We start from the raw sequence: 15,066 nt of genomic DNA on the forward strand, positions 1-15,066 counted from the left end.
ATAAGCCGCAGGAGCAGCGCATAAATCGCAATTAATCAAGTGCAAGCCAATGCCGCTTAAACTCCACAAACTCTCACACCCTGGAACACTCGTGGAACTGGGAAATAGCAATAGCAACCCTCCTAAAAACCTAAACCCTAAAAGCAAACTCAAACCCAAACCCAAACCCAAACCCAATTTCAATTCCAATCCAAATCCCAACAAGTTCAAAAACTCGTTGCCTCTCGCTCACACGCTCAGCTGCCAATTACCCATCCTGCTCGCACTAACTGTGGCAGCAGCAAGCGGCTGCTACTAAAAATGTAATCATTATGCTTTATCGTGATAATCAGCAAAGGCAACAGCAGCAGTCGCACTGGAAATCGCAGTTAGGAGCAAAGTTTTTATACCCGTTATGAATAAAGGGTGTCGCCGGGTATATACCCGATTTTTGTATCCATTTCGAAAGAGTGACAGGAGGCAAAAGGATTATGCGGGAAAGGTGAAGAGAGATAGTCGAGATAATGATGAGAAATGTGAATAATTTTAATGATCTAAGGGTTCGATTACATTTTTTAGGATTCAACTTTTTATATTTCATAATTTCTGATTATGATCTTTTAAGATAACTTTTTCAGGACTTTTGGCTTGGATTTCTATGAAAACCCAAGGATGTTGGTCTCTCCTCTATTGCCATTTTTAACCTTATTAGAATGGAATCTTTTTTTTAAATAAGGTAAATCATATCCTACCAAGTACGTAAGACTTGTTATCTCTTTTAAAACATCCTTTTAAGGTATTTCAGTTTAGGTCTCTAGAAAAACCCAAGAATATTGAGCTCCCTGGGCTCTGCTAAGGAAAGTATTGATTTGATCCTTTTTATATTCATTTAAATAAGATCTTTTACAGTTTTTAAATAAGGTAAATCATATCCTACCAAGTACGTAAGACTTGTGATCTCTTTTAAGACATCCTTTTAAGGAATTTTGGCTTAGGTCACTTAAAAAAACCCAAGATTATTAAGCTCCCCCGGCTCTACTATAGGAAGTACTGATTTGATCCTTTTTATATGCATTTAATCTTTTACAGTTTTCTTCCTGAATACAAGGTAACACTGAACCTCCTTACTGCTTACCCCTTAATGGGTATCAATGAGCTTGCTAAATTGATGCCGCTCCCGGTCCTTACTTCCACTTGTTTTCCCAGGACGAAATCACAGCTAGTATATAACAAAGGAAAAACCCCAACGCAAATAACCATTCGTACTAGCCGGTGGCCGAAGGGGGAGGTAGAGTTCAGGCATATCCAACTGGCAAACAAACAAACTAAATTACAACAATTCCAAAAATTTATAATTGTGCTCGGCTAACACACACACACACACACAGAGAGAGAAATAGAGAGTGAGGAGGAAGCACCACCCCGTGATAAACCCCCCGACCATTCGTAATAATCATCATTGGCATCGGCATCATGATCATCATCTCGGGGTTTTTTGCCTTCTCGCCTTACAATTCGCCATGGGGAAAGGGAGAAAGGAGCTGAAACTAACAAAAACAAAAGCAAAAACACAAAGTAAAGGCAATGGCAATGGCACAGCACACACACACACACAAACACACACAAAAAAAGGCAGTTAAGTTAAAATGTACTTAGAGTTTAAGCGTAACCCCGAAATCCCAACCGAACCCGAAACGAGATTGTGTGTTTTAAGCGTTTTAGTTACAGCCCAAGCTCAAGCCACCCCTCTCGCTCTAGCCGCCTGCCCAGGTTTGCCTTTCTTATAACCTCTTCCTTCCATCTCTTTCTACCCCCCCCTCCCCCCAGTTTTTTGCCAGCCTGCTCGCTCTTTTGTTGCTGCAAAGTCAGCCATCTTGTGCGGCGTTATTAAATTTTATACAAATACTAAAAATGAAATCAAAATTTTCTTATTACAATGACTATTTTGAGACCATCCCCCTGGCAGTGTCCTTCGTCCCTCATCCTTTTGCCATCGCCGCCTGCTGTCCTTTTCTTTTTCTTTTCTTTTCCTTTCTTTTCTGTTCTCAACTCTCTTATCCAACTTCTGCTTCTTCTCCAACAGCTGTGCTTTGAGTTGATTCGGTCTCCTTTGATGGAAAGGGAAAAGAGGTACGTGGCAAGCTTTTGACTATACCCTAACTTTAATAGGGTTCTTTGACTTTGCAATGGGTTTGAGTTATATTACCTTTAATTAATTAATTAATATTGTTTTTTTATATGTTCTCATTCATAAAATAGTCTTGTTTTGGTGGAATATATTTAAAAGAATGATTAGTAAATCATATTACACAGACTCTAAGATATCAAAAAATACTCTTTTAATGAACGTGAGACTTGGTTCTTTAGGTTAGAATATCATTTTAAAATGATAATAATAATTTGTACACTATAATTTCTTTATAGAGCATTACCCAATTCGTTGTTTTGGTATTTATAAAACCAATTTCATAGCTTTAGCTCCTTCTGGCTCGTATTATAAGCATTTTCTGGGACTCGGTGTGTGTGTGCGTTGTGTAGAAATGAAATCGTACTTATGCCACTACTTATCGACTGCATTCATTGTTGGCTCTACGTAAAAGTTTCCAGTTTTTGGCTGTTGACCCCACTGCCTGCCCTCCCCCATCACCAAGGCTTGTCCACTATTTTATTCACCCCCTTTAATTGTCGAAACTTTCCCTTGGCTTGGAAATCCTGTAAATGTCTAAAGGAAAAATCCATAAAAATCAATTAGAAAATTTCTCGTTTGCAGGACAAATACAAAAATACAACAAACGAAAATCAAAATAAAACTACAAGAAAAAAGTAAAAAACAAATCAGAGTAAGCAGAAATATTTTACGACTTCCTGTGGACAACTAAATAAATTTGGAAAATTTTTTGATTCTACCTTTTTGAGCTACCTGAGCGTACTTAAAATTTAAATTAAACACTGTCAAGGTTGTGGCCTAAACAAATCTTGTCCGATAAGCCAGAAAAAACATCAGGGTAAAAGAAAAATCCAAAAGAAAAGATACGATAGGATACCGGCAAAGGACAGCGCGTAGTAGTGATGAATAATACCAATCACGTACTCCTCGGACGGACAGGGGAAGGGGCCACCTTCGTGGCCTAATCAAAAGAGTATTGTAAACTAAGCCAAAGACAAGACAAGACGGGAATTCCAATTCTGAAAGGATCGTCAAAGATCGTTCGTCAGACTCAAAATGCGTAATCTCACACACCAAAAATGCTGCAGCGCACAAGAACAACAAATTAAGTGCCAGCACACACACACAACAAGCATACACACTCACCTACACCACACCTTCGCAGGTCTATCTACATAAATCTATGGAATGAAAACATTTTTCATGCTTCCCAGATAAAGAGAAATGCACTGGGAAAATAAATATATAAAATGTCATAAAAATCATGAGGTTTTACTGAGCATGCAAGATTAATACACTGAGGAAAAGGTAGAGAAATATTTATAAGAATTGTTTATAAATAATGGAAAATTAAATATATTATATCTTAAGAAACATAAATAAGCTTCGCAGGCAATACGACACTGAGAATCACTATAAAAGAAGAAATACCTGAAAAATAATCATGATTTCTTTTTATAATGTCTTTTAATATTAAAAGTATGATTTTAGATAAACATTTTTTTGTTATATGAAGTCTTCATGTCAAAAGTTTTATCCCAAAGAACAAAATTACTATACCATAAAGGAAATACTGAAATTTTTAATCTTTAATCACGATTTTAATATTTTCCCTGTTAACCCAAAATTTCTCTGAGTGCAGAGTCACTGAGAGTGATCCATTGGGAGACAATTAGTCGAGCTGAGACAGGCTTCCATCTCGCATCTTTGACGAACCCCGTCCCGAACCCCTTGGATATTCTGCGTTAAAAGGTCAAGCCGACTTCTTTGATATTGAAGAATTGATCTATAGTCCCTCTCCTGCCATCCCACTCGCACTCACTTTCAGTGCGTGCATTTTATACGCTCTTCGTTCTTAGTGCGATATTCCCTTTTATTCTCTCCTTCTTGTGCTTCGTTTTTAGTGAGTCGCTTCGTCAAAATGATTGATTTGTAGGTGATGAATTACAACAACATCGGGCATCGAGAGTATCTGAGGGGTATTCTAAGGTCGGGTTAGTTAAGAGACCGACAGAGAGATGGATATATGGGATAGCTGGATGGATGTGTGAGAAAGGTAAGGGGACATAGTGAGGATTAAATACGAAATTTTCCATTTAAAAATATCTCTCATTGTTCGCGTACGTTTTTTGTTTGGTTTTTTTGTTGTTCTCTAATGCTCTTCGTTTGCTCATTTCTTTTTTGGTGGAGGCTTAAAACGTTTTCCACACAGATATATCTGATATCGGGATTTAGGGAAAATTAATTATTGTAGCATTGGTAGACAATGAGAATGTGGGAGAGTCATTGCCAAGGGACGACGAATGCCTGTCATTTAGTTGACGAAATTCTAGGCAGGGCTAAAAGGACTTTTTTCGAATAGAAAAAACCGGGGATCTTATACCAAGATAAGCAAGAAATCCCATTAAGTATGGACAGTTTTTCTTTCTTTCTAAATATTTTTTTTAGCATTTCCTGGCTTTCTTTTATCAGATGGAATGCATAAGGTTTGATTTGAAAGAAGTGATTATGTTGGGGTTCTATTTTAAAGCTTCCTATTAATATGTATTCTAATTATAATTCATTTATTGTTTCCTTATTATATTTATTCATTACACATTAACCTTAGAGTAACATACATATAACCAACCCATCATTAAGGGTTCATATTTTTATAACAATTCAAAAAAACAACCTTTTCAAAACTTGTCCTTGTCAAGTATTTAATTTAAACTTGGGCACATGCTTTGATATTGAATTTCCACTTGCAGGACATAAATCCATACCTCTCGATGAGTTTCAATTGTTTCGTTTGATGAACTTTTGAACTATCGTGTGACAGATCCCAACCCCTCACGCCACGTCCAATCATTCCAGTTCAACAACTCTATTCACCAGTTTTCTAAGTTCTTTATAGGCATTACCTCCCACCCTATAATAACCAACTGGTCGCAGACTAATTCGCACATCTTTTGGCAGTTTAATGCATCATTTTGAGATTCTAGCCCTTTCCGAAAATAAAAATGCTAAGTGCTATGTGTAGCAACCCTCTTGAAGGGTGCAAGTACTTACTTCGCGGTTCAAATGGAAATTTTCTAAGCCCTAAGACAAAGGATTTGATTTCTATATATATATGGAAAAAGGGCGGTGGTCCAAGTTAACGAACGTTAATAAAAATCTAAGGGCCAAACGCAAAATGGTTTCAATGGTAATCAAGAAATTTTTGAGACCATTAATACAGTTACACAGCAAGCCATAAATATACAAATTTACACAGAGAAGTTTGTGTGCATGGAAATGGATTTGAATACATTTTGATTATTGCCCTGGTTATTCCCTCTCCCTCATCAGCAACATCATCATCGTAGTCATCATCATCATCATCAGTAGCAATCCATTCTGTTTCGTATCTCAGGGCAAATATCTCAACTTTGTATCTGTATCTGGGCTTTGTTCGCGCAACCCTGCAACTAAAATGTATCTGCCGTGTTGTGTCACTTTTTTTCTTTCTCCTTCAGCTTCTTGGCTAAATATGTAAATACATTTGCCTAACTTTAGAGCCGAGCTCTCGGCGTCTGTGAAATGTGATTTGGCAATCTTTCAACAAAAGGGGAGAAAAATTGAAATACGCTTTCAACGCCAAAGCGATTTGAATTACAAATGCCGAGCGCAAGTACAGTTGCGTAGATACTTTTCATAACTACAGACTGACACCACCACCACCCACTTTTCACAAAACTGACTTGAAAATATTGTCACTGGCAGGCGGCAGAGATTTAAAGTTGCTTTATAATAATAATAGTTGTTGCTGTTGCATCCCCCTGGATTTATGATCCTTTGAGGGTTGCTGCAGCAGCAGCCTCAAAATTGCGAGATTGCATTATTAGTCCAAAAATCGGGGGGGTAGAGGGACACCTGTTCAAATGGTAATTCAATCTCCCTTGCTTAAAATGGAAACGGAGACACACTCCGGGGCCTTATGGTTTGTGCGCATCATTCGCATCTATAATCTGCAAACAAAAGGACTAAGGACTAAGGACGAGGCAGCTGCGCAGTTTTTGGCAAAAGCAATGTCGAGAAACTAGTTTCAGAAACTACGCATATAAGACAGCAGATGGAATGAGCAGCAACAAAGACGCATTTTTGGCTTTTCAGGACCAAGGACCAAGGAAATTTTCAATTACGGCTTTAGAAGGACACTGGGAGAAATTCCATTAATGATTTTGTAGTAAAGTAATAGCAAGAAATATGTTTACTATAGCTCATACATATATAATCATTATATTAGGGATCTTTAAACATTAACAAAATCAATGCTACTGAAATTAGGCTTCAGGGATGTCACAATATTGAACTTGTTACAATAAATCATATGCGTTTTTCTCGCACGTTCTCACTGGCTCAAAATTGTTGGTGTTTTTATTTTTCTGGAACTTCCTGTTATAATTCATGCCCAACTCTGTAATATAAAACCTAATAATTAATAAGAAATCTTCAAATAACCCTTAAACCTACAACAATTTCCTAAAAAAAGAACTCAATTATGATTTCAAAAACCCCTACATATATCTTCCTCTAAAACCTACCCCGAATTTATTTTCTGTGCACGTTTATCCTAAGACATGGGATCAGTCTTTAACTGAGAAATGGTAATAGATTCTCCCTTCACTAGACGCTCTCATTATATTCATTCCTCCGCCCTATTTCCAAACTTCTATATATGTGGCATTCCTGTTTTCTATCGGCAAAACAAGAGGAAACCATAAACCATTAGCATGAAAAAAAGGATAACGTGTTTCTTTTGTTATCTCTCTCTCCCTAGTCTCAGTCGTTCAGACTCAATGTCTGTTTGTGTTTGCACAAGACGCAAAAATTTTTACCAGGAACATGTAGTACAACAACAACAACAACAACAAATACACAATAAATAAAACAAATCCAAATGGAAGTCCGCCTCAAGGTACGAATCATATTGCTCAGGTAGTCAGTCCAGAGCATTGAAATATCTTTTATTTCTACGTTTTAGGGTGTTCAGCTCACAGATTTAGTTTCGGTCTTGGATTTTGCGTGCGATTTTATATTCCCTTCGCACAGCTGGTAATAGTACAGTTGGATCAGGATCAGGAAGTGCTATTTGATAGCTAGAATAAATAATCTTCACCCTTGGGCGGCACTGAGCGCTTCTTTCAAATTAAGTGAACTGAACATCATCATATTTTTATCCTCTCCTCTGATTCCTCACTGTTATTTTAGTTATGCGTTTTGGGATTATAAAAGGGAGGAAATATTATAATGTGATATGTGAGGCATTGTTCTAATGACAGGAAAAGGGGAAAGGTATGATTTACGTTCAAATATAATTAAAAAATTCAATTTATTTCCTTTGGGTTGGAAATACGTTTTATGTTTACTTTAAAGAACCCTTAAACCGTATAAAACTCCGAATTTCTTGATTATGGTAATAGTTTTTAAAAAGTGCCAGTCTTTCCAACATTTCCAGCTGGAAATGCAATTTTCTTTATAATTTTTTTTTTTATTTATTCCAATTCCTGTTCCCTTTTGTTTATGCTTTGCCCTACATTGCACATTATTGCCCCACACATCTTCTGCTTTCGGCTTGTTTATGTTCTCCTTGTTTCCCCTTCCAACAGCATGTGGTCCAGCTCCCTTCCAGTGTCCCTCTTACGCCAACTGTTGACATTTTACAGTTGTGGTCGTCGCACTGTTTCCACTTCCTCTCCTGCTTTCTTATCAGCATCACACAGAACAAGATGCAGAGGAGATTAGGGAGAGAGAGAGAAGGTGCGAGTGAAAGGGCAGTGCAATATTGTGACAGACTGCAAACACCTTTGGCATCGAATTGCGACCGGAGGAGGACACATGCCATGCGGCTTAATTCCATTATGTTGCATATTTAGTGGCATTTAGCTGCCGATGTCCCATATCCGTATCCTTGTCCCGATCCCTAACCTGAATTTGAACCCGGGGCCGAGTCTTGAACCTGACCTATGGCCATACATGTGTATATTTGCCTGCACATGTTACTCGCACGCACGAACGAAAGGCCAAAACAAAACAGAAACAAAAAAGGCGGAGAGCAAGGACAGACTGCCGCTCACCTTTTTGCCGGAGAGCAAGTGGTGGGAGGGGGTGGGGGAGGAAGGTAGACAGTGGCAAAAGAAGAGGGGGGAATCATCAGTGTGGGGGAGGAGGAGGAGTGCTGCCCGCTCTCTCAGCATGTGTTCGTGTTGCTTTCTTTTTTGCACTCACATTCGCTCCTCTGCCTCTTCCACTCTCTTGTTCTGCCTCTCAGCACGTGAGTAAATGTTGCTGTCCTTTTTTTGGAGTATGTGTGTGTGTGTGTGTGTGGGATGAGACGGCGCGTGTCTGTGTGAAATTGCCTGGCGACATGTGCATGTGCGAGTGCGACTTCAACAGGTGTTGTTGCCATTTGTTGTGACGGCGGCAGCAATCGCTGTCTCTCTCTCACACTCAATTCACTAAAATTCATTGATGAAACATGAAAACTATAAAAGGAGTATCCAATATTTAAAGTAACTGTACTTTTCAAGGATATTCAGAGAGGTTTGAGCGCTTTTATGAGTAATAAAAGGTTGGGGGAATTACCGAATGGTTTTTAAAATATAAAACACAAATACAAAACAACACTTAAGAGTCAGAATTATGATTGTTTTAAGATAAAACCAATATGTTTTTAATTGTAAGACTCAAAAATTGAAATATTTTGGGAAATTCTTTATATACAACATTATATTGTGGTATTTTTAATTTAGTACTAAAACTAAGTGGTACTTTCTTTAAAATGATTCTAAGGGTTTAAAATTATGCGTATAGTAAAATTTGAATAAGAAATCGGAACAATATTTATCTTTAAATAATTTATTCACTTGTTTTTAACAACTTAAACTTTTTTAAAAATTCCCTCGTAAAAAATCATCAAAATATATAGTAATAATGTCAAAGCTTTCAATTAAAACCTCTTCAAGGACCTTAAAACCCCCAAAGGAACCCACATATCACTCTACTTCAAAATCAAAACAACTGACAATATCAATTACTCTCAGTATTCCAGAATTTCACCCCACAAAATGAAAACATAAACCCAAATTACAAATTCATTTTTACGTCAAAGGCAAAGCGAGTAGCGAACAACGAAAAGGCAACCACATCAATTTATCTCTATAGAACCTCTTATGTCTATTTCTCTGTTCGTTTTTTCTTTCTTTTTTTTTTTCTTTAACGAAAGCCAATGAAAAAGCAACAGACACAGAAATAGCCGGGGCCAAACGAAAACAACAACAATTGAAATCAAAATGGGCGCTAGAATAATGCATAAAAAAGTCTCAACAAGTCAGACAACTTTGAGCTAAGTACACAATACAGCTCTCGCACGCAGCTGTATTTGTGTAAATATGTATTTAAGCTATGTATATATTTGTATGTATGTACATACATATGTTTGTATATAAGGCAAAGTAACCGAATGACCAAAAAAGCTGAGAACTGAAGCGAAAGAGTGAAAGACAAATTGTTTTCAAACGTCGTAATCAAGAAATGATTTCTTAAAATATGCGCGTTGTCGACTTTTTGAATTCGGACCCATTACAATGGAAATGAAAGGGGGGCGGAGAGAGAGAAAAAGAGGGAGGGATATTCATAGAACTGTGTTGGCCATAACGAAGTTGGTAAAACCCTAACATGAGTTATTTATCAGTTGGGAGATGGGTATTATCTTTAATTATTTAATAAAGTCTTGATTATAATTAAATATTTCGCCAAAGATTCATGACAATACTTTTAATTACTTATAGTAATTATTGGTTTATTTTTAATTTTCTATAATTAATAAAGAAATTCTTTATTAATTATAGAAAATTAAAAATAAACCAATAATAATAATAATTTCTTTATTAATTAATAGCTCAATTAAAAAACCAATAAGATTCCAATATAAAATATTCCTTTAATAACTTTCTAACCAAATTTAAGCACAAACCTCTTATTAAATTAAACAGCCACCTCAAGTTAGAGTATAGAGTATAAACAATTTTTAAAATCTCCATGGACAGGCGGAAATAAAACTCACTTAAAGATGCGATAAAGGCGAAGAACAGGAAGTAAAAAGGGATGCGATGCGCCGTGTGCCAAAGGGATGCAAAATGCCCAAAAGATAGTTTGATAAATCTCCAAACACAAGGAGACAGACATGAAATAAAAGTGAATCAGTGGAAGATGAAAAGGAGTTGTTTCCGTTCGCAACATCCAGCTGGTATTTTTGAGATTTCGTCAATGCTTTGTCCCATTTCTAATTAAAGTACAGTTTCTGTGGTTGCAGCACAAAAGATACTTTTATACCAAATGATGAAAGAAAGGGATATCTATGTATCTCTAATGGAAATGAATAGAACAAAAACACTTCCCGTATCTACATATATGAATTTATGATTTGATTACACCAGTACTCAAGTGTCGCCGCTCTTGTATCTCTTGGATACACACAGCATTTGCTAATGGCTTTTGTTTACTCGAATCGGAATCGGAATCTGAATCTGACGAAAGGGCAGCTGGATCCGATTCGGATTGATTGGTGTAATGTAGTGCTATATAGAAGTATAACTTATATATGTATGTCTTTCCCCTTCAATTGCGGATTGCTCAAGTCGTTCTCGAATCGTCCCGGCCACTTGAGAGCTCACAAATTGTCGCATTTCAATCGCTCCACACACTCTATTCCTCCAACTCACCCTGCCACGAAATCCCTCAATGCCGCCCCAAATCGACGTTCCATTGTCATATTTTGTATCTGGAACGTAGCCTCCTTGGTTTGGGTTACAACGTTTCTTTTTTTCGGGTTCTGGAACTTCGATCCCCTATCGACTGAGTCCCAGTCATGGTCATAAACTTAAGTAGACGCGACCCTTTTCTACTTTTTGTGGGGAGCGAGTACTTTAAGTAGTTCGAAGAGCTCAATTAATGGAAATTATAGAACACTCATATTGGTATACCAAATGTCAAGATAATACCAATTGACAAATGGGAGATAGGAAGCGGAACTTCAACCGAAACCGGAACCGGAAGTTCAAGGAAACTGTAATTATTAGTTAGGATTTAGTATTGAAGGAAACTGTGAAACTATTTATTCCAAATTTTAAATAGAATCAAAACTACAAGTTATTTGGTAAATAGCAAACAATAAACTCGGATTTCAAGATTGCTCTGTTAAATTTAATACAAAAATACTCTTCAAAAGCACCTAAAATTCCCAAGTACGAATTCAGCGTAAAAACTGCTAATTGAATCAAATTTTTAGATTTATCCTTAGTAAAATGAGTACTGATAAGTTGTTTTGACTGGAAACCAAAATAATTGTTTAAGCTACGAAAATATACCAAAATCCTAGGGCGTTACCCAATTTAGTATTATTTTGTTTAAACTTTAAACTTGCTGCTTGGCTAAATTTCTGTGAATAAAGTAAAAAAAAAAGATCACAAAAGTCTAGAAATATTTATAAACTATACAAATCTATTAAATTGTATTAAAACTTGCAAATAAAGCTTTATATATCAAAGAACCCTTCGAAGAAAACCATACAAAATGCCTTATAAATTATGTTTAGTTGAGTTAACTAATGGAGTGGGAAGATGATGTCAAGAAAGTTAACAGAATATGAGCATAAGAAGGCGGGGTGCGACAACATTTATTTAATGCGTCGACAAGGATTTCTTCTCGAGGCAAAGCAGGAGTAAGGACGATGATGATGGGCGGAATAATCGTTATAGTCCTTGTTGGGCCACCCCTTTTGTCGAGTTCAACAATTGTTTGGCATAACTTTTTCCCCCAAAGTGGGAGTGTGGGGGGGAGTAACTCTTAAATCGCCATCGAATGATTCCCTCGTCTAAGTTTAACAAATGCATAAATAACGAATAAGAAAGCACGACACTCACACAGAAAAACACCAGCCAGACTAAGTAAATTATCAAAGTTTTAGGCTCCACCCAGATGTGCTGATGTATGGGTGTATCACATCATATATACATATATATCGGATATATCTATATATAGCTATATATTTGCTCAACTGGTTTTTGTTGCGTGTAAAGTAAACAACATTTAAATTAGCGTATAAAAATGTATTATTAATGCGAAAACATGTTTATAGAATCAACAAATAAGAACCCAGAGAGTGAGTGAGACGGACTATGCAATTGTTTAAAACGAAAGGCAGCACAAAAAGAGCTTTGTGTAAAGATTAGGGCGGAGCCCAGCCCCAAAAGAACCAAAAAAACGACTTTGCTCTCTACTCTCCCAAAAAAAAAAGAAAAAACAAGTACATTTAGCGAAATTAATAAATTAGATTCGGAATACGAAATTTCATCATGGCGTCTTAACTGACGCAGAGGAAATCGGAGAACATATACATATATTATATATATAATATAATTTTTGTTGATTTTTATATATGTATATTTTGATATATTCTTTTTTTAGTACTCTCGACAACGACGAATGGCAATATTATCACGTAGCTGAAGGTGGGGGCCGAATTAACTTATTATAAATAAATCTACCTGAACACTCATAGGTATATTTCATGGAAATGAATAATAAATTTAAGGCAAAATCAGCCAGAAGTTTGCTGGGAAGCAAGTTTGTTTTTTTTTTATAGATGCAAAAGTTATAATGGTATTTGTAACTATTTTAAAAGATAAAACATTTTAAAGATCATTGTCAATTAACTTAGACTAAACTAAACTTCGTACATAAAACATGCAAATTCCAAATTTATTTTGTTTTAAAAAACTAAAACAGGCCTGATTTTAGTTAAGATTTAAAAAATTTTGTCAAAATTTTGAAACTTTTTTGGGGTATTTTCATTTTAGTTTGAAGCTTCTAACTTTTAAAGTATTCATTTTCGACCCTATATATCATATATATTCTTGATCAGCATCATTAGCCGAATCGATCTAGCCATCTTAGGCATATAAAAAAATTTGACAAATTTTTACCAAATTTTTTTATGGTTAATCGCTAAAATTGTCAAACAAAAATTACAAAAATTTGAATTTTTTAAAATTTGTAAACTAAGTATGCAGATATATTAACATAGTAAAAACTAACATGGGAAAGCTTTCCGAATGAAAATTAATGCATTTTTGGCTTAGTTATGAGTTTTTTTAACTTTGATCTGTAGAAAAAAATGTCATATTAAAATATAGATAAATATCGTCTAAAATATGATATTATAATTTCAGTCAGAAGCTTGTAACTTCTGAAGTAATCATTTTCGACCCTATAAATCATATATATTCTTGATCAGCATCATTAGCCGAATCGATCTAGCCATCTTAGGCATATAAAAAAATTTGACAAATTTTTACCAAATTTTTTTATGGTTAATCGCTAAAATTGTCAAAAAAAAAAATACAAAAATTTTAATTTTTTTAAATTTGTAAACTAAGTATGCAGATTTATTAAGATAAGAAAAACTAACATTGGAAAGCTTTTAGATTTGAAATTAATGCATTTTTGATTTAGTTATGATGAATTTTCCAATCAAGGGTATTGAAATTTGGTATAGGTTTCCCGCATAAGCTTCCTTTCATCCTTTACATTTAAAAATTTTGTCATTAAATTATTCAAAATTTATAAGAATATTACCAAATTCTTTCCTTTAAATATTTATGTCACCCCCACGTTTTATTTTTAACCCAAAGCTGACAAGTCTCTTTAAGCCACACTTTGAAAAACTGCGCCCCGAAAACTAGGTTTTCTATACAGCCTTTATATTCATTTATTTTTTCGTGCTTAATCTTGTTGTTATTTTTGCACAAACATTTTAATTTCAAGTGACGCGGAGAGAGAAGCTTTAGGTTTTCCATTATTATTTGTCTTGACTTGTTTTGCGTTAGATTTTTGTGCCTGTGGCTGCGGCTGTGGCTTGGCACGTTTTACCAAACCGAATGTGGCTCGCAGATACAGATACGTGGATACATAGATACATAGATACATGGATGTAGACAGAGCGGACAGACATACCTTTGCCGCATACTTAACGCACTCGAGTGACAATAATTGAATTCATTATGGAGCGCGAACTGGCCAAGAAGTTGGAAAATTTGGAACTAAGGGGAGATAGGTCTGGGATTAACAATGCCAGGTAATTAACCCCATAGATCCCACTGGCCTTGACTGTGCCTGTGACTGTGACTGTGGTCTGTCACCAATCGTCGTGGCAGCAGGCTTATTCGATTTGGCCAAGAGTATTCTCCGTGTTACCATTTTTATTTGGGCTACGTGCGGGTTTTACTTATTAGCCAACTAATTACCATATAGTCATAGTAGTAGCTCTTCTTCTGGGCCATAAAGCTAAAATACTTCTCGGCCGACTTTCCTTGCTGCCATTATATTGACATGATCTTCGTGCAAAGTTAAGTTTATTTTTTATTTTTATTATTTTTTTTTGCAAACTAACGAACAGGGCACACAGAGCGAGTAGCGAGAAAGACAATCGTTATCAGTTGGTAAGAGAGGTCAACAAACCGCGGATAACGCCTGAGACCCCCTCTTCGGCCTCTTTTGGCTTGGCTTTCTTTATCAGATAATTGAGCCAAAGGTAAGCAGAGTGCGCTAACATTACCTGTATTTTCAGTGACTCAAAAGTCATAAACTTAACACTCGACTAACGGCAATTTCAGGCACCATAAAAGCACATTTTGCAATAGATTTGATTTCAGCATTTGAGTATTTTTGAGTATTTGATAAGGGTTATGGTTTTGAGAATATATATTATGGATATTACTATGTCTAAGATCGATATTTGCCTATAATTTTGATTTCATTATCATTATTTTGCAATTATGGGAGTCTAAAGCATCGATTTATCTATAATATAACCCAAATATTGGAAAACTTTTCTTAAA

The 15,066-nt window shown here is 35.8% G+C and overlaps 1 protein-coding gene across 2 annotated transcripts in view; it reads right to left on the reverse strand.

Moving 5' to 3' along the window:
- Positions 1–15,066, reverse strand: part of apt (apontic) — a 47,346-nt gene that overhangs the window by 26,852 nt on the left and 5,428 nt on the right. The gene's annotated exons all lie outside the window — the stretch shown is intronic.

This window comes from Drosophila serrata, unplaced genomic scaffold (genome assembly GCF_035046125.1).
Source record: "Drosophila serrata isolate PLE 108 unplaced genomic scaffold, ASM3504612v1 contig_165, whole genome shotgun sequence".
Lineage (NCBI taxonomy): Eukaryota > Metazoa > Arthropoda > Insecta > Diptera > Drosophilidae > Drosophila > Drosophila serrata.